This window comes from Perissodus microlepis, chromosome 2, assembly GCF_051167445.1.
Source record: "Perissodus microlepis isolate ML-2025 ecotype Zambia chromosome 2, ASM5116744v1, whole genome shotgun sequence".
Classification (NCBI taxonomy): domain Eukaryota; kingdom Metazoa; phylum Chordata; class Actinopteri; order Cichliformes; family Cichlidae; genus Perissodus; species Perissodus microlepis.
Genome location: NC_140462.1, coordinates 19,834,160 through 19,856,652, shown reverse-complemented (window position 1 = coordinate 19,856,652; position 22,493 = coordinate 19,834,160).

The window sequence follows — 22,493 nt, the reverse complement described above, 5'->3', positions numbered from 1 at the left end:
ATGCATCCTACTAATACTGACAGGACCAGGAGACTCCAGAAACCGAGCATCTTCTCTTCAGTGCCATCCTCTCCTGTCACCCTCTCTGCCCGCAGCTCTTTGAGTATGGGGTGGAGAAGGGCGCAGAGAAACCCTTATTACTAATTCGTATTATAATTCAATTTTCATGAAATATTCATATTCAGTATCGGTCCTTTTATATTATAACCACGTATCCACCCAGGCTCATGGTGGGGCAGGGCTCTGTCCTGGGATGCTTGAGTGAAAGGTAATGTACACCCTGACCAGGTATCCAGTCTGTCAGAATTGTTTTCAATATTTGGTTCAAAAACATGAGTGAAAACAAAAATCCAACTAGGATTCTTGCATATGATGAATGAAGTCTGTCTTTGACTGTATTGTCCAGCTGATCCATCGAACCCCCAGCAGGTGAACCTTATTCATGACATAACACCGCAACAATGTAAAAAATTAAACAGCAACAGTCTAAATATAAAGTGCATTCTAAACTCCTCTTCAATAAATTATATGCAAAGAGTCATTCAGGACTGTAAAACGTGAACTACAGAACCCAGAGTCTTCATCATTAAATCTCTGGTTGCTTCATTTTTCTATACTATATCAGATACTTTAAAGGTTAGGTTAGGTAAAGTTGCACTGTCATTGTGAGGCAAAGTGTTTTATGTGTGTGTATGTGTGTGTGTGCGTGTCATGAACGGCTATAAAATGCCTTTAATTACAGAACAAAGCGGGGTTTGAGTTCGAGTTACGGCAGACTGTCACTACTTGTAAATGGAACGCAGCCTTCCTACGGCGGACAGCTAATAACAGGAATCGGACGCGGTCCACCCAAGTCCACAGCAACCACCATAGCAACCGCCTAGCATGACCTTAAAAACATATTCTGTCTTCATAACTATCAAAAATGTGAAATGATTTGCAAAGTGTGAAAGTGTTACAGCTGCAGAGAGCTATGGCGGTATCTATGGAAGCTGTTTACATAGCTAATAATATACGATGTAACCATGGAGACAGTCAGTCACGTGAGCTAGCGGTGCATGTTTACTACAGTAAATAAGGTGATTGTGTGCACAGCGTCCACACGCTGCAGGGGGTAAAGACATTACTTCAATATTGTTTTATATTGATATATATTTGCCTTCTGTTGACCATCACCTCAGGTTCACCATTACCGTTTCAGCATAAACGGTCTAAATATGAACACATTCAAAAACTCATGTCTCAGAAATAAGCACAGCTGTTCATGTTTGTCATTATAGTTTTATTTGTAAGAAAATTATGAACTTCATATTGTGTATCAAATAAAAGAACATTTCACAACTCTGAGTCAACAGAAACAGGTAACAGAAATGTCTCTAATGTGTAGTGTAGTGTAAGCATTAAAAGATCATAAAGGAAAAACTAACATTTATGTGAAACTAATTGTAATAAAAAATGAGCAGGTGCTTTATAGATTTAAAAGAAAGAATCTGAAAACAACACTTTTTTGGTCTAAGTGATCAAAGTAGAAAACAGAACTGATGTTCAAGAACAAACCGTAGCTGCACTAATATTACACATCTCGATTGTTGTGGTGAACAGACATGTTGCTTTTAAAACCACATGCAGTGTGTGGCCATGACTGTTCACTGAGACCATGAACGCCACTTCGCTGAAGCATTCTTCTTCTTCTTCTTCTTCTTCTTGCCATTAAAATGGAAGCAGAAAGAGCTGCTTTGATCTACTGAAAGGAAAAAGCAGAACATCTGAGCTGAAACCAGTCAGCTGAAATCATTAAGACAGGAACAATCATTCAATGCAGTGTCTCAGGTGGCTTAGCCTGTTACAACTGTTGATACAAGCTAAATACGGTTAACACACAGTATCAGGGAGCTCCAGTGTGGGAACTAGTGGCTTTACGTTTGTAGTCATTTAACTTTCATCCATTCATTCATTTAATTCAGGAGGAAGAAATGTCAGGTGGGTGCAGGCTGGTTACATGCATTTGGTCCCATGCTGTCTTTAACTAAATGACTTGGTTCATTTTATGGCTGGGCTGTATGTGGGGTTATATCATGTTATTTGGGCAGGAGTACCTGTCCCCTGTTAGACTTAGAAAGTTTATCCATAAGTAGAGTTTCCAACTCTTATAGCACATCTGTGGCTTTTTGGTGGCTCTTTTTACCCCACACTGGTTGTGAGTGTGTAAAATAGCCCCACTAGTTCTTTTGGGTTGCAGTTGACTTGGGAGGAAGGGGTGAGTCTGCCATGACTAGATGAATAACAATTATCTGGGATACATAAATTTCATAATGCATGCATATATCTCTATAAACCTGCCTGAGGGCTGCCATTTTTTACATTCAGTTATTTCTCTGTTGGAACTAAATAATGAATGTGTTACAGTTAAAGTGAAACACTGGCCAGTGTAAATGGCTCATAGGGACATAGAAACCTTTAAATTAAACCCTATCACCTGATATCGAGTGTCAAACAATATCAAAGCTGTAAAATCTGTTTACAGTCAGAATTTTTAAAAACTATGATTATAAATAAATTCAAACATAGTGCTGAATATCAACACTGTGATTTCTTAGACTGTAAGCTTTACTTTAGTGCAACCAGTTGTAGAAGCCGTCACTCCAAACGTCTTTTGATAACAAGAAAAAAATACCTTTTCAGTACACGGCCTGAAGTTCTTCTCCGACATCTTCTGCCATCAGCTTTGTCTGCTGGTTTGAAGACAATAAACCACAAAAAAGATGATTTAGTCACTTTGTCTGCGTCATGCAGCTCGAATGTGTCGTGTAACGATGTTGAATAGCCGTCGTTATCCCTCTGCTGTGTCAGTAGGATTGTACTGTAAAGCATCTCATTGATATGTGAGGAATGCTAATGTAACACGATAACAGACTTACATAATTAAAATATAAAGGGCAGGAGATATTTAGATATTTTTATATTTATATTACATTTTATAGCTGACAGGTAAATAGATAGAATTTACTAAATAGCTGGATGAACATGAAAAATGTGTCCATAATCACAAATGACCATGAGAGCCAGTAGAATTAATTCAACTGGACACTCAAAAGACGTCCTTAAATGCTCTTTAAGTGGCAAAACAAATGAACAAACAGTTAATCGCTTACTTGAGATGAAATCTGCTCAGCTACTTGGAAAACAGCTTCTAACTCGTTCCTCCTTTAACAGGATGACTGCTCAGGGGTAAGGCCATCATGTAGTCCAGCAACCTTTATGGTTCTGCTTTGATTCACCAGGAACTATTAGGGAAACCTTCCAGCGCCTCCTGTGAAAGACACAGGGATAAACACAAACATTTATTAACATGTTCCACAGTCTTCCAGTTTGATTTTCTCATCCTGTGGACAACAACGTACATGGATGCAGGTTTATTGTTAACTTTTGTAAGGTTTATTTACTGAACATATCCAGCTGCAGCTCCACTGTGATCCTGAACTGGATAAGCACTTAAGAAATGTGTCAATAAATGGACGTACATCAACTTACTATATTTATCCAAACAGACTGGACCAATAATGCTTCACTGAGTTAGAGACTTTAACAGTCTCTTCTATGTAAGAATGTCTCGTGCTGATATACCTGCAAACTTGACAACAAAGGCTTTTCAGACTGCATGTAGCTGTCCTCTATGTCAGCTAACACATTTATATTCATGTCACACTTATTTCTGCTTTCCCGTTTTATAATTATTACTTACATTTTGATTAGATTCAGGTGACTCAGCAGTCCCACACTGACAGATGAAACTTCTGTGGAAGAAGAATCAGAATTTTTTTGATTTTCAATCTAGTTAAACTATTAAGAATCTTTACCATAAATATGTGTATGTGAGTCTTCTATCAAAAGTTATATCTATCTCTATGAAGTTGATGAAAACGTTTTATTTCGCTAAGACAGTGCGTTTCTTACGATCCCATGCATTTGAATAGAGTTCTCGCCCGACACAAAGTATAGGTTTTCATCTTGTGAATAACTTGAAAATCTTACCTCAAACAGCTGCAAAACCTGTTTGCTCAACACGGGGATATTGAATTATATAAGATAAAGCCATAAATATGTGTGTCTGAGCTTTCTATCAAAAGTTACAGCTAACTTCATGAAGTTGTACAAAAAGGCTTTATTTCGCCGAGACAGTGCATTTCTGACTGTTACATGCATTTGAATGGAGTTCTCGCACGAAACAAAGTATAGGTTTTCATCTTGTGAATAACTTGAAAATCGTAGCTCAAACAGCTGCAAAACCCATTTTCCCAGGACTGAGATCCTGAATTCTATAAGGCAAAGCCAGAAATATGTGTGTCTGAGTCTTCTATCAAAAGTTACAGCTATCTCCATGAAGTTGATGGAAAAACGCTTTATTTCACCACGTTAGTGCGTTTCTCGCTATTACATGCATTTGAATGGAGTTCTCGCCCGACACAAAGTATAGGTTTTCATTTTGTGAATAACTTGAAAATCTTAGCTCAAACAGCTGCAAAACCTATTTCCCCAGCACGGAGATGCTGAATTCTATAAGGCAAAGCTATAAATTTGTGTGTCTAAGTCTTCTATCAAAAGTTACAGCTATGTTTATGAAGTTGTACAAAAACGCTTTCTTTCGTCAACACAGTGCGTTTCATACGATTACATGCATTTGAATGGGAAACTCGCCCGAAACAAAGTATAGGTTTTCATTATGTGAATAACTTGAAAATCTTAGCTCAAACAGCTGCAAAACCTATTTCCCCAGCACGGAGATGCTGAATTCTATAAGGCAAAGCTATAAGTTATAGCTATGTTTATGAAGTTGTACAAAAAGGCTATATTTCGCCAAGACAGTGCGTTTCTCGCTATTATATGCATTTGAATGGAGTTCTCGCCAGACACAAAGTATAGGTTTTCATTTTGTGAATAACTTGAAAATCTTAGCTCAAACAGCTGCAAAACCTATTTCCCCAGCACGGAGATGCTGAATTCTATAAGGCAAAGATATAAATTTGTGTGTCTGAGTCTTCTATCAAAAGTTACAGCTATCTCCATGAAGTTGATGGAAAAACGCTTTATTTCACCACGTTAGTGCGTTTCTCGCTATTACATGCATTTGAATGGAGTTCTCGCCCGACACAAAGTATAGGTTTTCATTTTGTGAATAACTTGAAAATCTTGGCTCAAACAGCTGCAAAACCTATTTCCCCAGCATGGAGATGCTGAATTCTATAAGGCAAAGATATAAATTTGTGTGTCTGAGTCTTCTATCAAAAGTTACAGCTATCTCCATGAAGTTGATGGAAAAACGCTTTATTTCACCACGTTAGTGCGTTTCTCGCTATTACATGCATTTGAATGGAGTTCTCGCCCGACACAAAGTATAGGTTTTCATTTTGTGAATAACTTGAAAATCTTGGCTCAAACAGCTGCAAAACCTATTTCCCCAGCATGGAGATGCTGAATTCTATAAGGCAAAGGTATAAATTTGGGTGTCTGAGTCTTCTATCAAAAGTTACAGCTATCTCCATGAAGTTGATGGAAAAACGCTTTATTTCACCACGTTAGTGCGTTTCTCGCTATTACATGCATTTGAATGGAGTTCTCGCCGGACACAAAGTATAGGTTTTCATTTTGTGAATAACTTGAAAATCTTGGCTCAAACAGCTGCAAAACCTATTTCCCCAGCATGGAGATGCTGAATTCTATAAGGCAAAGGTATAAATTTGTGTGTCTGAGTCTTCTATCAAAAGTTATAGCTATGTTTATGAAGTTGTACAAAAAGGCTTTATTTCGCCAAGACAGTGCGTTTCTCGCTATTACATGCATTTGAATGGAGTTCTCGCCCGACACAGAGTACAGGTTTTCATTTTGTGAATAACTTGAAAATCTTAGCTCAAACAGCTGCAAAACCTATTTCCCCAGCACGGAGATGCTGAATTCTATAAGGCAAAGCCATAAGTTATAGCTATGTTTATGAAGTTGTACAAAAAGGCTTTATTTCGCCAAGACAGTGCGTTTCTCGCTATTACATGCATTTGAATGGAGTTCTCGCCAGACACAAAGTATAGGTTTTCATTTTGTGAATAACTTGAAAATCTTAGCTCAAACAGCTGCAAAACCTATTTCCCCAGCACGGAGATGCTGAATTCTATAAGGCAAAGCTGTAAATACGTATATCTGAGTCTTCTATCAAAAGTTATAGCTATGTTTATGAAGTTGTACAAAAAGGCTTTATTTCGCCAAGACAGTGCGTTTCTCGCTATTACATGCATTTGAATGGAGTTCTCGCCAGACACAAAGTATAGGTTTTCATTTTGTGAATAACTTGAAAATCTTAGCTCAAACAGCTGCAAAACCTATTTCCCCAGCACGGAGATGCTGAATTCTATAAGGCAAAGATATAAATTTGTGTGTCTGAGTCTTCTATCAAAAGTTACAGCTATCTCCATGAAGTTGATGGAAAAACGCTTTATTTCACCACGTTAGTGCGTTTCTCGCTATTACATGCATTTGAATGGAGTTCTCGCCCGACACAAAGTATAGGTTTTCATTTTGTGAATAACTTGAAAATCTTGGCTCAAACAGCTGCAAAACCTATTTCCCCAGCATGGAGATGCTGAATTCTATAAGGCAAAGATATAAATTTGTGTGTCTGAGTCTTCTATCAAAAGTTACAGCTATCTCCATGAAGTTGATGGAAAAACGCTTTATTTCACCACGTTAGTGCGTTTCTCGCTATTACATGCATTTGAATGGAGTTCTCGCCGGACACAAAGTATAGGTTTTCATTTTGTGAATAACTTGAAAATCTTGGCTCAAACAGCTGCAAAACCTATTTCCCCAGCATGGAGATGCTGAATTCTATAAGGCAAAGGTATAAATTTGTGTGTCTGAGTCTTCTATCAAAAGTTATAGCTATGTTTATGAAGTTGTACAAAAAGGCTTTATTTCGCCAAGACAGTGCGTTTCTCGCTATTACATGCATTTGAATGGAGTTCTTGCCCGACACAAAGTATAGGTTTTCATTTTGTGAATAACTTGAAAATCTAAGCTCAAACAGCTGCAAAACCTATTTCCCCAGCACGGAGATGCTGAATTCTATAAGGCAAAGCCATAAGTTATAGCTATGTTTATGAAGTTGTACAAAAAGGCTTTATTTCGCCAAGACAGTGCGTTTCTCGCTATTACATGCATTTGAATGGAGTTCTCGCCAGACACAAAGTATAGGTTTTCATTTTGTGAATAACTTGAAAATCTTAGCTCAAACAGCTGCAAAACCTATTTCCCCAGCACGGAGATGCTGAATTCTATAAGGCAAAGCTATAAATTTGGGTGTCTGAGTCTTCTATCAAAAGTTACAGCTATCTCCATGAAGTTGATGGAAAAACGCTTTATTTCACCACGTTAGTGCGTTTCTCGCTATTACATGCATTTGAATGGAGTTCTCGCCAGACACAAAGTACAGGTTTTCATTTTGTGAATAACTTGAAAATCTTGGCTCAAACAGCTGCAAAACCTATTTCCCCAGCACGGAGATGCTGAATTCTATAAGGCAAAGCTGTAAATACGTATATCTGAGTCTTCTATCAAAAGTTACAGCTATCTCCATGAAGTTGATGGAAAAACGCTTTATTTCACCACGTTAGTGCGTTTCTCGCTATTACATGCATTTGAATGGAGTTCTCGCCCGACACAAAGTATAGGTTTTCATTTTGTGAATAACTTGAAAATCTTGGCTCAAACAGCTGCAAAACCTATTTCCCCAGCACGGAGATGCTGAATTCTATAAGGCAAAGCTGTAAATACGTATATCTGAGTCTTCTATCAAAAGTTATAGCTATGTTTATGAAGTTGTACAAAAAGGCTTTATTTCGCCAAGACAGTGCGTTTCTCGCTATTACATGCATTTGAATGGAGTTCTCGCCCGACACAAAGTATAGGTTTTCATTTTGTGAATAACTTGAAAATCTTGGCTCAAACAGCTGCAAAACCTATTTCCCCAGCACGGAGATGCTGAATTCTATAAGGCAAAGCTATAAATTTGTGTGTCTGAGTCTTCTATCAAAAGTTATAGCTATGTTTATGAAGTTGTACAAAAAGGCTTTATTTCGCCAAGACAGTGCGTTTCTCGCTATTACATGCATTTGAATGGAGTTCTCGCCCGACACAAAGTATAGGTTTTCATTTTGTGAATAACTTGAAAATCTTAGCTCAAACAGCTGCAAAACCTATTTCCCCAGCACGGAGATGCTGAATTCTATAAGGCAAAGCTATAAATTTGTGTGTCTGAGTCTTCTATCAAAAGTTATAGCTATGTTTATGAAGTTGTACAAAAAGGCTTTATTTCGCCAAGACAGTGCGTTTCTCGCTATTACATGCATTTGAATGGAGTTCTCGCCCGACACAAAGTACAGGTTTTCATTTTGTGAATAACTTGAAAATCTTAGCTCAAACAGCTGCAAAACCTATTTCCCCAGCACGGAGATGCTGAATTCTATAAGGCAAAGCTATAAATTTGTGTGTCTGAGTCTTCTATCAAAAGTTACAGCTATCTCCATGAAGTTGATGGAAAAACGCTTTATTTCACCACGTTAGTGCGTTTCTCGCTTTTACATGCATTTGAATGGAGTTCTCGCCCGACACAAAGTATAGGTTTTCATTTTGTGAATAACTTGAAAATCTTAGCTCATACAGCTGCAAAACCTATTTCCCCAGCACGGAGATGCTGAATTCTATAAGGCAAAGGTATAAATTTGTGTGTCTGAGTCTTCTATCAAAAGTTATAGCTATGTTTATGAAGTTGTACAAAAAGGCTTTATTTCGCCAAGACAGTGCGTTTCTCGCTATTACATGCATTTGAATGGAGTTCTCGCCAGACACAAAGTATAGGTTTTCATTTTGTGAATAACTTGAAAATCTTAGCTCAAACAGCTGCAAAACCTATTTCCCCAGCACGGAGATGCTGAATTCTATAAGGCAAAGCTGTAAATACGTATATCTGAGTCGTCTATCAAAAGTTATAGCTATGTTTATGAAGTTGTACAAAAAGGCTTTATTTCGCCAAGACAGTGCGTTTCTCGCTATTACATGCATTTGAATGGAGTTCTCGCCAGACACAAAGTATAGGTTTTCATTTTGTGAATAACTTGAAAATCTTAGCTCAAACAGCTGCAAAACCTATTTCCCCAGCACGGAGATGCTGAATTCTATAAGGCAAAGCTGTAAATACGTATATCTGAGTCTTCTATCAAAAGTTATAGCTATGTTTATGAAGTTGTACAAAAAGGCTTTATTTCGTCAACACAGTGCGTTTCCTACGATTACATGCATTTGAATGGGAAACTCGCCCGAAACAAAGTATAGGTTTTCATTATGTGACTAACTTGAAAATCTTAGCTCAAACAGCTGCAAAACCTATTTCCCCAGCACGGAGATGCTGAATTCTATAAGGCAAAGATATAAATTTGTGTGTCTGAGTCTTCTATCAAAAGTTATAGCTATGTTTATGAAGTTGTACAAAAAGGCTTTATTTCGCCAAGACAGTGCGTTTCTCGCTATTACATGCATTTGAATGGAGTTCTCGCCCGACACAAAGTACAGGTTTTCATTTTGTGAATAACTTGAAAATCTTAGCTCAAACAGCTGCAAAACCTATTTCCCCAGCACGGAGATGCTGAATTCTATAAGGCAAAGCTATAAATTTGTGTGTCTGAGTCTTCTATCAAAAGTTACAGCTATCTCCATGAAGTTGATGGAAAAACGCTTTATTTCACCACGTTAGTGCGTTTCTCGCTATTACATGCATTTGAATGGAGTTCTCGCCCGACACAAAGTATAGGTTTTCATTTTGTGAATAACTTGAAAATCTTGGCTCAAACAGCTGCAAAACCTATTTCCCCAGCACGGAGATGCTGAATTCTATAAGGCAAAGCTATAAATTTGTGTGTCTGAGTCTTCTATCAAAAGTTACAGCTATCTCCATGAAGTTGATGGAAAAACGCTTTATTTCACCACGTTAGTGCGTTTCTCGCTATTACATGCATTTGAATGGAGTTCTCGCCCGACACAAAGTATAGGTTTTCATTTTGTGAATAACTTGAAAATCTTAGCTCATACAGCTGCAAAACCTATTTCCCCAGCACGGAGATGCTGAATTCTATAAGGCAAAGCTATAAATTTGTGTGTCTAAGTCTTTTATCAAAAGTTATAGCTATGTTTATGAAGTTGTACAAAAACGCTTTATTTCACCACGTTAGTGCGTTTCTCGCTATTACATGCATTTGAATGGAGTTCTCGCCCGACACAAAGTATAGGTTTTCATTTTGTGAATAACTTGAAAATCTTGGCTCAAACAGCTGCAAAACCTATTTCCCCAGCACGGAGATGCTGAATTCTATAAGGCAAAGGTATAAATTTGTGTATCTGAGTCTTCTATCAAAAGTTACAGCTATGTTTATGAAGTTGTACAAAAAGGCTTTATTTCGCCAAGACAGTGCGTTTCTCGCTATTACATGCATTTGAATGGGAAACTCGCCCGAAACAAAGTATAGGTTTTCATTATGTGAATAACTTGAAAATCTTAGCTCAAACAGCTGCAAAACCTATTTCCCCAGCACGGAGATGCTGAATTCTATAAGGCAAAGCTATAAATTTGTGTGTCTGAGTCTTCTATCAAAAGTTATAGCTATGTTTATGAAGTTGTACAAAAAGGCTTTATTTCGCCAAGACAGTGCGTTTCTGGCTATTACATGCATTTGAATGGAGTTCTCGCCCGACACAAAGTATAGGTTTTCATTTTGTGAATAACTTGAAAATCATAGCTCAAACAGCTGCAAAACCTATTTCCCCAGCACGGAGATGCTGAATTTTATAAGGCAAAGCTATAAGTTATAGCTATGTTTATGAAGTTGTACAAAAAGGCTTTATTTCACCACGTTAGTGCGTTTCTCGCTATTATATGCATTTGAATGGAGTTCTCGCCCGACACAAAGTATAGGTTTTCATTTTGTGAATAACTTGAAAATCTTGGCTCAAACAGCTGCAAAACCTATTTCCCCAGCACGGAGATGCTGAATTCTATAAGGCAAAGCTATAAGTTATAGCTATGTTTATGAAGTTGTACAAAAAGGCTTTATTTCGCCAAGACAGTGCGTTTCTCGCTATTATATGCATTTGAATGGAGTTCTCGCCAGACACAAAGTATAGGTTTTCATTTTGTGAATAACTTGAAAATCTTGGCTCAAACAGCTGCAAAACCTATTTCCCCAGCACGGAGATGCTGAATTCTATAAGGCAAAGCTATAAATTTGGGTGTCTGAGTCTTCTATCAAAAGTTACAGCTATCTCCATGAAGTTGATGGAAAAACGCTTTATTTCACCACGTTAGTGCGTTTCTCGCTATTACATGCATTTGAATGGAGTTCTCGCCCGACACAAAGTATAGGTTTTCATTTTGTGAATAACTTGAAAATCTTAGCTCAAACAGCTGCAAAACCTATTTCCCCAGCACGGAGATGCTGAATTCTATAAGGCAAAGCTATAAATTTGTGTGTCTGAGTCTTCTATCAAAAGTTACAGCTATCTCCATGAAGTTGATGGAAAAACGCTTTATTTCACCACGTTAGTGCGTTTCTCGCTATTACATGCATTTGAATGGAGTTCTCGCCCGACACAAAGTATAGGTTTTCATTTTGTGAATAACTTGAAAATCTTGGCTCAAACAGCTGCAAAACCTATTTCCCCAGCACGGAGATGCTGAATTCTATAAGGCAAAGCTATAAATTTGTGTGTCTGAGTCTTCTATCAAAAGTTACAGCTATCTCCATGAAGTTGATGGAAAAACGCTTTATTTCACCACGTTAGTGCGTTTCTCGCTATTACATGCATTTGAATGGAGTTCTCGCCCGACACAAAGTATAGGTTTTCATTTTGTGAATAACTTGAAAATCTTAGCTCATACAGCTGCAAAACCTATTTCCCCAGCACGGAGATGCTGAATTCTATAAGGCAAAGCTATAAATTTGTGTGTCTAAGTCTTTTATCAAAAGTTATAGCTATGTTTATGAAGTTGTACAAAAACGCTTTATTTCACCACGTTAGTGCGTTTCTCGCTATTACATGCATTTGAATGGAGTTCTCGCCCGACACAAAGTATAGGTTTTCATTTTGTGAATAACTTGAAAATCTTGGCTCAAACAGCTGCAAAACCTATTTCCCCAGCACGGAGATGCTGAATTCTATAAGGCAAAGCTATAAATTTGTGTGTCTGAGTCTTCTATCAAAAGTTACAGCTATCTCCATGAAGTTGATGGAAAAACGCTTTATTTCACCACGTTAGTGCGTTTCTCGCTATTACATGCATTTGAATGGAGTTCTCGCCCGACACAAAGTATAGGTTTTCATTTTGTGAATAACTTGAAAATCTTAGCTCATACAGCTGCAAAACCTATTTCCCCAGCACGGAGATGCTGAATTCTATAAGGCAAAGGTATAAATTTGTGTATCTGAGTCTTCTATCAAAAGTTACAGCTATGTTTATGAAGTTGTACAAAAAGGCTTTATTTCGCCAAGACAGTGCGTTTCTCGCTATTACATGCATTTGAATGGGAAACTCGCCCGAAACAAAGTATAGGTTTTCATTATGTGAATAACTTGAAAATCTTAGCTCAAACAGCTGCAAAACCTATTTCCCCAGCACGGAGATGCTGAATTCTATAAGGCAAAGCTATAAATTTGTGTGTCTGAGTCTTCTATCAAAAGTTATAGCTATGTTTATGAAGTTGTACAAAAAGGCTTTATTTCGCCAAGACAGTGCGTTTCTGGCTATTACATGCATTTGAATGGAGTTCTCGCCCGACACAAAGTATAGGTTTTCATTTTGTGAATAACTTGAAAATCATAGCTCAAACAGCTGCAAAACCTATTTCCCCAGCACGGAGATGCTGAATTTTATAAGGCAAAGCTATAAGTTATAGCTATGTTTATGAAGTTGTACAAAAAGGCTTTATTTCACCACGTTAGTGCGTTTCTCGCTATTATATGCATTTGAATGGAGTTCTCGCCCGACACAAAGTATAGGTTTTCATTTTGTGAATAACTTGAAAATCTTGGCTCAAACAGCTGCAAAACCTATTTCCCCAGCACGGAGATGCTGAATTCTATAAGGCAAAGCTATAAGTTATAGCTATGTTTATGAAGTTGTACAAAAAGGCTTTATTTCGCCAAGACAGTGCGTTTCTCGCTATTATATGCATTTGAATGGAGTTCTCGCCAGACACAAAGTATAGGTTTTCATTTTGTGAATAACTTGAAAATCTTGGCTCAAACAGCTGCAAAACCTATTTCCCCAGCACGGAGATGCTGAATTCTATAAGGCAAAGCTATAAATTTGGGTGTCTGAGTCTTCTATCAAAAGTTACAGCTATCTCCATGAAGTTGATGGAAAAACGCTTTATTTCACCACGTTAGTGCGTTTCTCGCTATTACATGCATTTGAATGGAGTTCTCGCCCGACACAAAGTATAGGTTTTCATTTTGTGAATAACTTGAAAATCTTAGCTCAAACAGCTGCAAAACCTATTTCCCCAGCACGGAGATGCTGAATTCTATAAGGCAAAGCTATAAATTTGTGTGTCTAAGTCTTTTATCAAAAGTTATAGCTATGTTTATGAAGTTGTACAAAAAGGCTTTATTTCGCCAAGACAGTGCGTTTCTCGCTATTACATGCATTTGAATGGAGTTGTCGCCCAAAACAAAGTATAGGTTTTCATTTTGTGAATAACTTGAAAATCTTAGCTCAAACAGCTGCAAAACCTATTTCCCCAGCACGGAGATGCTGAATTCTATAAGGCAAAGCTATAAATTTGTGTGTCTGAGTCTTCTATCAAAAGTTACAGCTATCTCCATGAAGTTGATGGAAAAACGCTTTATTTCACCACGTTAGTGCGTTTCTCGCTTTTACATGCATTTGAATGGAGTTCTCGCCCGACACAAAGTACAGGTTTTCATTTTGTGAATAACTTGAAAATCTTGGCTCAAACAGCTGCAAAACCTATTTCCCCAGCACGGAGATGCTGAACTCCATAAGGTAAAGTCAGAAATATGTGTGTCTGAGTCTTCTATCAAAAGTTACAGCTATCTCCATGAAGTTGATGGAAAAACGCTTTATTTCACCACGTTAGTGCGTTTCTCGCTATTACATGCATTTGAATGGAGTTCTCGCCCGACACAAAGTATAGGTTTTCATTTTGTGAATAACTTGAAAATCTTGGCTCAAACAGCTGCAAAACCTATTTCCCCAGCACGGAGATGCTGAATTCTATAAGGCAAAGCTATAAATTTGTGTGTCTGAGTCTTCTATCAAAAGTTATAGCTATGTTTATGAAGTTGTACAAAAAGGCTTTATTTCGCCAAGACAGTGCGTTTCTCGCTATTACATGCATTTGAATGGAGTTTTCGCCCGACACAAAGTATAAGTTTTCATTTTGTGAATAACTTGAAAATCTTAGCTCATACAGCTGCAAAACCCATTTCCCCAGCACGGAGATGCTGAATTCTATAAGGCAAAGCTATAAATTTGTGTGTCTGAGTCTTCTATCAAAAGTTATAGCTATGTTTATGAAGTTGTACAAAAAGGCTTTATTTCGCCAAGACAGTGCGTTTCTCGCTATTACATGCATTTGAATGGAGTTCTCGCCCAAAACAAAGTATAGGTTTTCATTTTGTGAATAACTTGAAAATCTTAGCTCAAACAGCTGCAAAACCTATTTCCCCAGCACGGAGATGCTGAATTCTATAAGGCAAAGCTATAAATTTGTGTGTCTAAGTCTTTTATCAAAAGTTATAGCTATGTTTATGAAGTTGTACAAAAAGGCTTTATTTCGCCAAGACAGTGCGTTTCTCGCTATTACATGCATTTGAATGGAGTTGTCGCCCAAAACAAAGTATAGGTTTTCATTTTGTGAATAACTTGAAAATCTTAGCTCAAACAGCTGCAAAACCTATTTCCCCAGCACGGAGATGCTGAATTCTATAAGGCAAAGCTATAAATTTGTGTGTCTGAGTCTTCTATCAAAAGTTACAGCTATCTCCATGAAGTTGATGGAAAAACGCTTTATTTCACCACGTTAGTGCGTTTCTCGCTTTTACATGCATTTGAATGGAGTTCTCGCCCGACACAAAGTACAGGTTTTCATTTTGTGAATAACTTGAAAATCTTGGCTCAAACAGCTGCAAAACCTATTTCCCCAGCACGGAGATGCTGAACTCCATAAGGTAAAGTCAGAAATATGTGTGTCTGAGTCTTCTATCAAAAGTTATAGCTATGTTTATGAAGTTGTACAAAAAGGCTTTATTTCGCCAAGACAGTGCGTTTCTCGCTTTTACATGCATTTGAATGGCGTTCTCGCCCGACACAAAGTACAGGTTTTCATTTTGTGAATAACTTGAAAATCTTAGCTCAAACAGCTGCAAAACCTATTTCCCCAGCACGGAGATGCTGAATTCTATAAGGCAAAGGTATAAATTTGTGTGTCTGAGTCTTCTATCAGAAGTTGCAGCTATCTCCATGAAGTTGATGGAAAAACGCTTTATTTCACCACGTTAGTGCGTTTCTCGCTATTACATGCATTTGAATGGAGTTCTCGCCCGACACAAAGTACAGGTTTTCATTTTGTGAATAACTTGAAAATCTTAGCTCAAACAGCTGCAAAACCTATTTCCCCAGCACGGAGATGCTGAATTCTATAAGGCAAAGCTATAAATTTGTGTGTCTGAGTCTTCTATCAAAAGTTATAGCTATGTTTATGAAGTTGTACAAAAAGGCTTTATTTCGCCAAGACAGTGCGTTTCTCGCTATTACATGCATTTGAATGGAGTTCTCGCCCGACACAAAGTATAAGTTTTCATTTTGTGAATAACTTGAAAATCTTAGCTCAAACAGCTGCAAAACCTATTTCCCCAGCACGGAGATGCTGAATTCTATAAGGCAAAGGCATAAATTTGTGTGTCTGAGTCTTCTATCAAAAGTTACAGCTATCTCCATGAAGTTGATGGAAAAACGCTTTATTTCACCACGTTAGTGCGTTTCTCGCTATTACATGCATTTGAATGGAGTTCTCGCCCGACACAAAGTATAGGTTTTCATTTTGTGAATAACTTGAAAATCTTAGCTCATACAGCTGCAAAACCTATTTCCCCAGCACGGAGATGCTGAATTCTATAAGGCAAAGCTATAAATTTGTGTGTCTAAGTCTTTTATCAAAAGTTATAGCTATGTTTATGAAGTTGTACAAAAACGCTTTATTTCACCACGTTAGTGCGTTTCTCGCTATTACATGCATTTGAATGGAGTTCTCGCCCGACACAAAGTATAGGTTTTCATTTTGTGAATAACTTGAAAATCTTGGCTCAAACAGCTGCAAAACCTATTTCCCCAGCACGGAGATGCTGAATTCTATAAGGCAAAGGTATAAATTTGTGTATCTGAGTCTTCTATCAAAAGTTACAGCTATGTTTATGAAGTTGTACAAAAAGGCTTTATTTCGCCAAGACAGTGCGTTTCTCGCTATTACATGCATTTGAATGGGAAACTCGCCCGAAACAAAGTATAGGTTTTCATTATGTGAATAACTTGAAAATCTTAGCTCAAACAGCTGCAAAACCTATTTCCCCAGCACGGAGATGCTGAATTCTATAAGGCAAAGCTATAAATTTGTGTGTCTGAGTCTTCTATCAAAAGTTATAGCTATGTTTATGAAGTTGTACAAAAAGGCTTTATTTCGCCAAGACAGTGCGTTTCTGGCTATTACATGCATTTGAATGGAGTTCTCGCCCGACACAAAGTATAGGTTTTCATTTTGTGAATAACTTGAAAATCATAGCTCAAACAGCTGCAAAACCTATTTCCCCAGCACGGAGATGCTGAATTTTATAAGGCAAAGCTATAAGTTATAGCTATGTTTATGAAGTTGTACAAAAAGGCTTTATTTCACCACGTTAGTGCGTTTCTCGCTATTATATGCATTTGAATGGAGTTCTCGCCCGACACAAAGTATAGGTTTTCATTTTGTGAATAACTTGAAAATCTTGGCTCAAACAGCTGCAAAACCTATTTCCCCAGCACGGAGATGCTGAATTCTATAAGGCAAAGCTATAAGTTATAGCTATGTTTATGAAGTTGTACAAAAAGGCTTTATTTCGCCAAGACAGTGCGTTTCTCGCTATTATATGCATTTGAATGGAGTTCTCGCCAGACACAAAGTATAGGTTTTCATTTTGTGAATAACTTGAAAATCTTGGCTCAAACAGCTGCAAAACCTATTTCCCCAGCACGGAGATGCTGAATTCTATAAGGCAAAGCTATAAATTTGGGTGTCTGAGTCTTCTATCAAAAGTTACAGCTATCTCCATGAAGTTGATGGAAAAACGCTTTATTTCACCACGTTAGTGCGTTTCTCGCTATTACATGCATTTGAATGGAGTTCTCGCCCGACACAAAGTATAGGTTTTCATTTTGTGAATAACTTGAAAATCTTAGCTCAAACAGCTGCAAAACCTATTTCCCCAGCACGGAGATGCTGAATTCTATAAGGCAAAGCTATAAATTTGTGTGTCTGAGTCTTCTATCAAAAGTTACAGCTATCTCCATGAAGTTGATGGAAAAACGCTTTATTTCACCACGTTAGTGCGTTTCTCGCTATTACATGCATTTGAATGGAGTTCTCGCCCGACACAAAGTATAGGTTTTCATTTTGTGAATAACTTGAAAATCTTGGCTCAAACAGCTGCAAAACCTATTTCCCCAGCACGGAGATGCTGAATTCTATAAGGCAAAGCTATAAATTTGTGTGTCTGAGTCTTCTATCAAAAGTTACAGCTATCTCCATGAAGTTGATGGAAAAACGCTTTATTTCACCACGTTAGTGCGTTTCTCGCTATTACATGCATTTGAATGGAGTTCTCGCCCGACACAAAGTATAGGTTTTCATTTTGTGAATAACTTGAAAATCTTAGCTCATACAGCTGCAAAACCTATTTCCCCAGCACGGAGATGCTGAATTCTATAAGGCAAAGCTATAAATTTGTGTGTCTAAGTCTTTTATCAAAAGTTATAGCTATGTTTATGAAGTTGTACAAAAACGCTTTATTTCACCACGTTAGTGCGTTTCTCGCTATTACATGCATTTGAATGGAGTTCTCGCCCGACACAAAGTATAGGTTTTCATTTTGTGAATAACTTGAAAATCTTGGCTCAAACAGCTGCAAAACCTATTTCCCCAGCACGGAGATGCTGAATTCTATAAGGCAAAGCTATAAATTTGTGTGTCTGAGTCTTCTATCAAAAGTTACAGCTATCTCCATGAAGTTGATGGAAAAACGCTTTATTTCACCACGTTAGTGCGTTTCTCGCTATTACATGCATTTGAATGGAGTTCTCGCCCGACACAAAGTATAGGTTTTCATTTTGTGAATAACTTGAAAATCTTAGCTCATACAGCTGCAAAACCTATTTCCCCAGCACGGAGATGCTGAATTCTATAAGGCAAAGGTATAAATTTGTGTATCTGAGTCTTCTATCAAAAGTTACAGCTATGTTTATGAAGTTGTACAAAAAGGCTTTATTTCGCCAAGACAGTGCGTTTCTCGCTATTACATGCATTTGAATGGGAAACTCGCCCGAAACAAAGTATAGGTTTTCATTATGTGAATAACTTGAAAATCTTAGCTCAAACAGCTGCAAAACCTATTTCCCCAGCACGGAGATGCTGAATTCTATAAGGCAAAGCTATAAATTTGTGTGTCTGAGTCTTCTATCAAAAGTTATAGCTATGTTTATGAAGTTGTACAAAAAGGCTTTATTTCGCCAAGACAGTGCGTTTCTGGCTATTACATGCATTTGAATGGAGTTCTCGCCCGACACAAAGTATAGGTTTTCATTTTGTGAATAACTTGAAAATCATAGCTCAAACAGCTGCAAAACCTATTTCCCCAGCACGGAGATGCTGAATTTTATAAGGCAAAGCTATAAGTTATAGCTATGTTTATGAAGTTGTACAAAAAGGCTTTATTTCACCACGTTAGTGCGTTTCTCGCTATTATATGCATTTGAATGGAGTTCTCGCCCGACACAAAGTATAGGTTTTCATTTTGTGAATAACTTGAAAATCTTGGCTCAAACAGCTGCAAAACCTATTTCCCCAGCACGGAGATGCTGAATTCTATAAGGCAAAGCTATAAGTTATAGCTATGTTTATGAAGTTGTACAAAAAGGCTTTATTTCGCCAAGACAGTGCGTTTCTCGCTATTATATGCATTTGAATGGAGTTCTCGCCAGACACAAAGTATAGGTTTTCATTTTGTGAATAACTTGAAAATCTTGGCTCAAACAGCTGCAAAACCTATTTCCCCAGCACGGAGATGCTGAATTCTATAAGGCAAAGCTATAAATTTGGGTGTCTGAGTCTTCTATCAAAAGTTACAGCTATCTCCATGAAGTTGATGGAAAAACGCTTTATTTCACCACGTTAGTGCGTTTCTCGCTATTACATGCATTTGAATGGAGTTCTCGCCCGACACAAAGTATAGGTTTTCATTTTGTGAATAACTTGAAAATCTTAGCTCAAACAGCTGCAAAACCTATTTCCCCAGCACGGAGATGCTGAATTCTATAAGGCAAAGCTATAAATTTGTGTGTCTAAGTCTTTTATCAAAAGTTATAGCTATGTTTATGAAGTTGTACAAAAAGGCTTTATTTCGCCAAGACAGTGCGTTTCTCGCTATTACATGCATTTGAATGGAGTTGTCGCCCAAAACAAAGTATAGGTTTTCATTTTGTGAATAACTTGAAAATCTTAGCTCAAACAGCTGCAAAACCTATTTCCCCAGCACGGAGATGCTGAATTCTATAAGGCAAAGCTATAAATTTGTGTGTCTGAGTCTTCTATCAAAAGTTACAGCTATCTCCATGAAGTTGATGGAAAAACGCTTTATTTCACCACGTTAGTGCGTTTCTCGCTTTTACATGCATTTGAATGGAGTTCTCGCCCGACACAAAGTACAGGTTTTCATTTTGTGAATAACTTGAAAATCTTGGCTCAAACAGCTGCAAAACCTATTTCCCCAGCACGGAGATGCTGAACTCCATAAGGTAAAGTCAGAAATATGTGTGTCTGAGTCTTCTATCAAAAGTTACAGCTATCTCCATGAAGTTGATGGAAAAACGCTTTATTTCACCACGTTAGTGCGTTTCTCGCTATTACATGCATTTGAATGGAGTTCTCGCCCGACACAAAGTATAGGTTTTCATTTTGTGAATAACTTGAAAATCTTGGCTCAAACAGCTGCAAAACCTATTTCCCCAGCACGGAGATGCTGAATTCTATAAGGCAAAGCTATAAATTTGTGTGTCTGAGTCTTCTATCAAAAGTTATAGCTATGTTTATGAAGTTGTACAAAAAGGCTTTATTTCGCCAAGACAGTGCGTTTCTCGCTATTACATGCATTTGAATGGAGTTTTCGCCCGACACAAAGTATAAGTTTTCATTTTGTGAATAACTTGAAAATCTTAGCTCATACAGCTGCAAAACCCATTTCCCCAGCACGGAGATGCTGAATTCTATAAGGCAAAGCTATAAATTTGTGTGTCTGAGTCTTCTATCAAAAGTTATAGCTATGTTTATGAAGTTGTACAAAAAGGCTTTATTTCGCCAAGACAGTGCGTTTCTCGCTATTACATGCATTTGAATGGAGTTCTCGCCCAAAACAAAGTATAGGTTTTCATTTTGTGAATAACTTGAAAATCTTAGCTCAAACAGATGCAAAACCTATTTCCGCAGCACGGAGATGCTGAATTCTATAAGGCAAAGCTATAAATTTGTGTGTCTAAGTCTTCTATCAAAAGTTATAGCTATGTTTATGAAGTTGTACAAAAAGGCTTTATTTCGCCAAGACAGTGCGTTTCTCGCTTTTACATGCATTTGAATGGCGATCTCGCCCGACACAAAGTATAGGTTTTCATTTTGTGAATAACTTGAAAATCTTAGCTCAAACAGCTGCAAAACCTATTTCCCCAGCACGGAGATGCTGAATTCTATAAGGCAAAGCTATAAATTTGTGTGTCTAAGTCTTTTATCAAAAGTTATAGCTATGTTTATGAAGTTGTACAAAAAGGCTTTATTTCGCCAAGACAGTGCGTTTCTCGCTATTACATGCATTTGAATGGAGTTGTCGCCCAAAACAAAGTATAGGTTTTCATTTTGTGAATAACTTGAAAATCTTAGCTCAAACAGCTGCAAAACCTATTTCCCCAGCACGGAGATGCTGAATTCTATAAGGCAAAGCTATAAATTTGTGTGTCTGAGTCTTCTATCAAAAGTTACAGCTATCTCCATGAAGTTGATGGAAAAACGCTTTATTTCACCACGTTAGTGCGTTTCTCGCTTTTACATGCATTTGAATGGAGTTCTCGCCCGACACAAAGTACAGGTTTTCATTTTGTGAATAACTTGAAAATCTTGGCTCAAACAGCTGCAAAACCTATTTCCCCAGCACGGAGATGCTGAACTCCATAAGGTAAAGTCAGAAATATGTGTGTCTGAGTCTTCTATCAAAAGTTATAGCTATGTTTATGAAGTTGTACAAAAAGGCTTTATTTCGCCAAGACAGTGCGTTTCTCGCTTTTACATGCATTTGAATGGCGTTCTCGCCCGACACAAAGTACAGGTTTTCATTTTGTGAATAACTTGAAAATCTTAGCTCAAACAGCTGCAAAACCTATTTCCCCAGCACGGAGATGCTGAATTCTATAAGGCAAAGGTATAAATTTGTGTGTCTGAGTCTTCTATCAGAAGTTGCAGCTATCTCCATGAAGTTGATGGAAAAACGCTTTATTTCACCACGTTAGTGCGTTTCTCGCTATTACATGCATTTGAATGGAGTTCTCGCCCGACACAAAGTACAGGTTTTCATTTTGTGAATAACTTGAAAATCTTAGCTCAAACAGCTGCAAAACCTATTTCCCCAGCACGGAGATGCTGAATTCTATAAGGCAAAGCTATAAATTTGTGTGTCTGAGTCTTCTATCAAAAGTTATAGCTATGTTTATGAAGTTGTACAAAAAGGCTTTATTTCGCCAAGACAGTGCGTTTCTCGCTATTACATGCATTTGAATGGAGTTCTCGCCCGACACAAAGTATAGGTTTTCATTTTGTGAATAACTTGAAAATCTTAGCTCATACAGCTGCAAAACCTATTTCCCCAGCACGTAGATGCTGAATTCTATAAGGCAAAGCCATAAGTTATAGCTATGTTTATGAAGTTGTACAAAAAGGCTTTATTTCGCCAAGACAGTGCGTTTCTCGCTATTACATGCATTTGAATGGAGTTCTCGCCCGACACAAAGTATAGGTTTTCATTTTGTGAATAACTTGAAAATCTTAGCTCATACAGCTGCAAAACCTATTTCCCCAGCACGTAGATGCTGA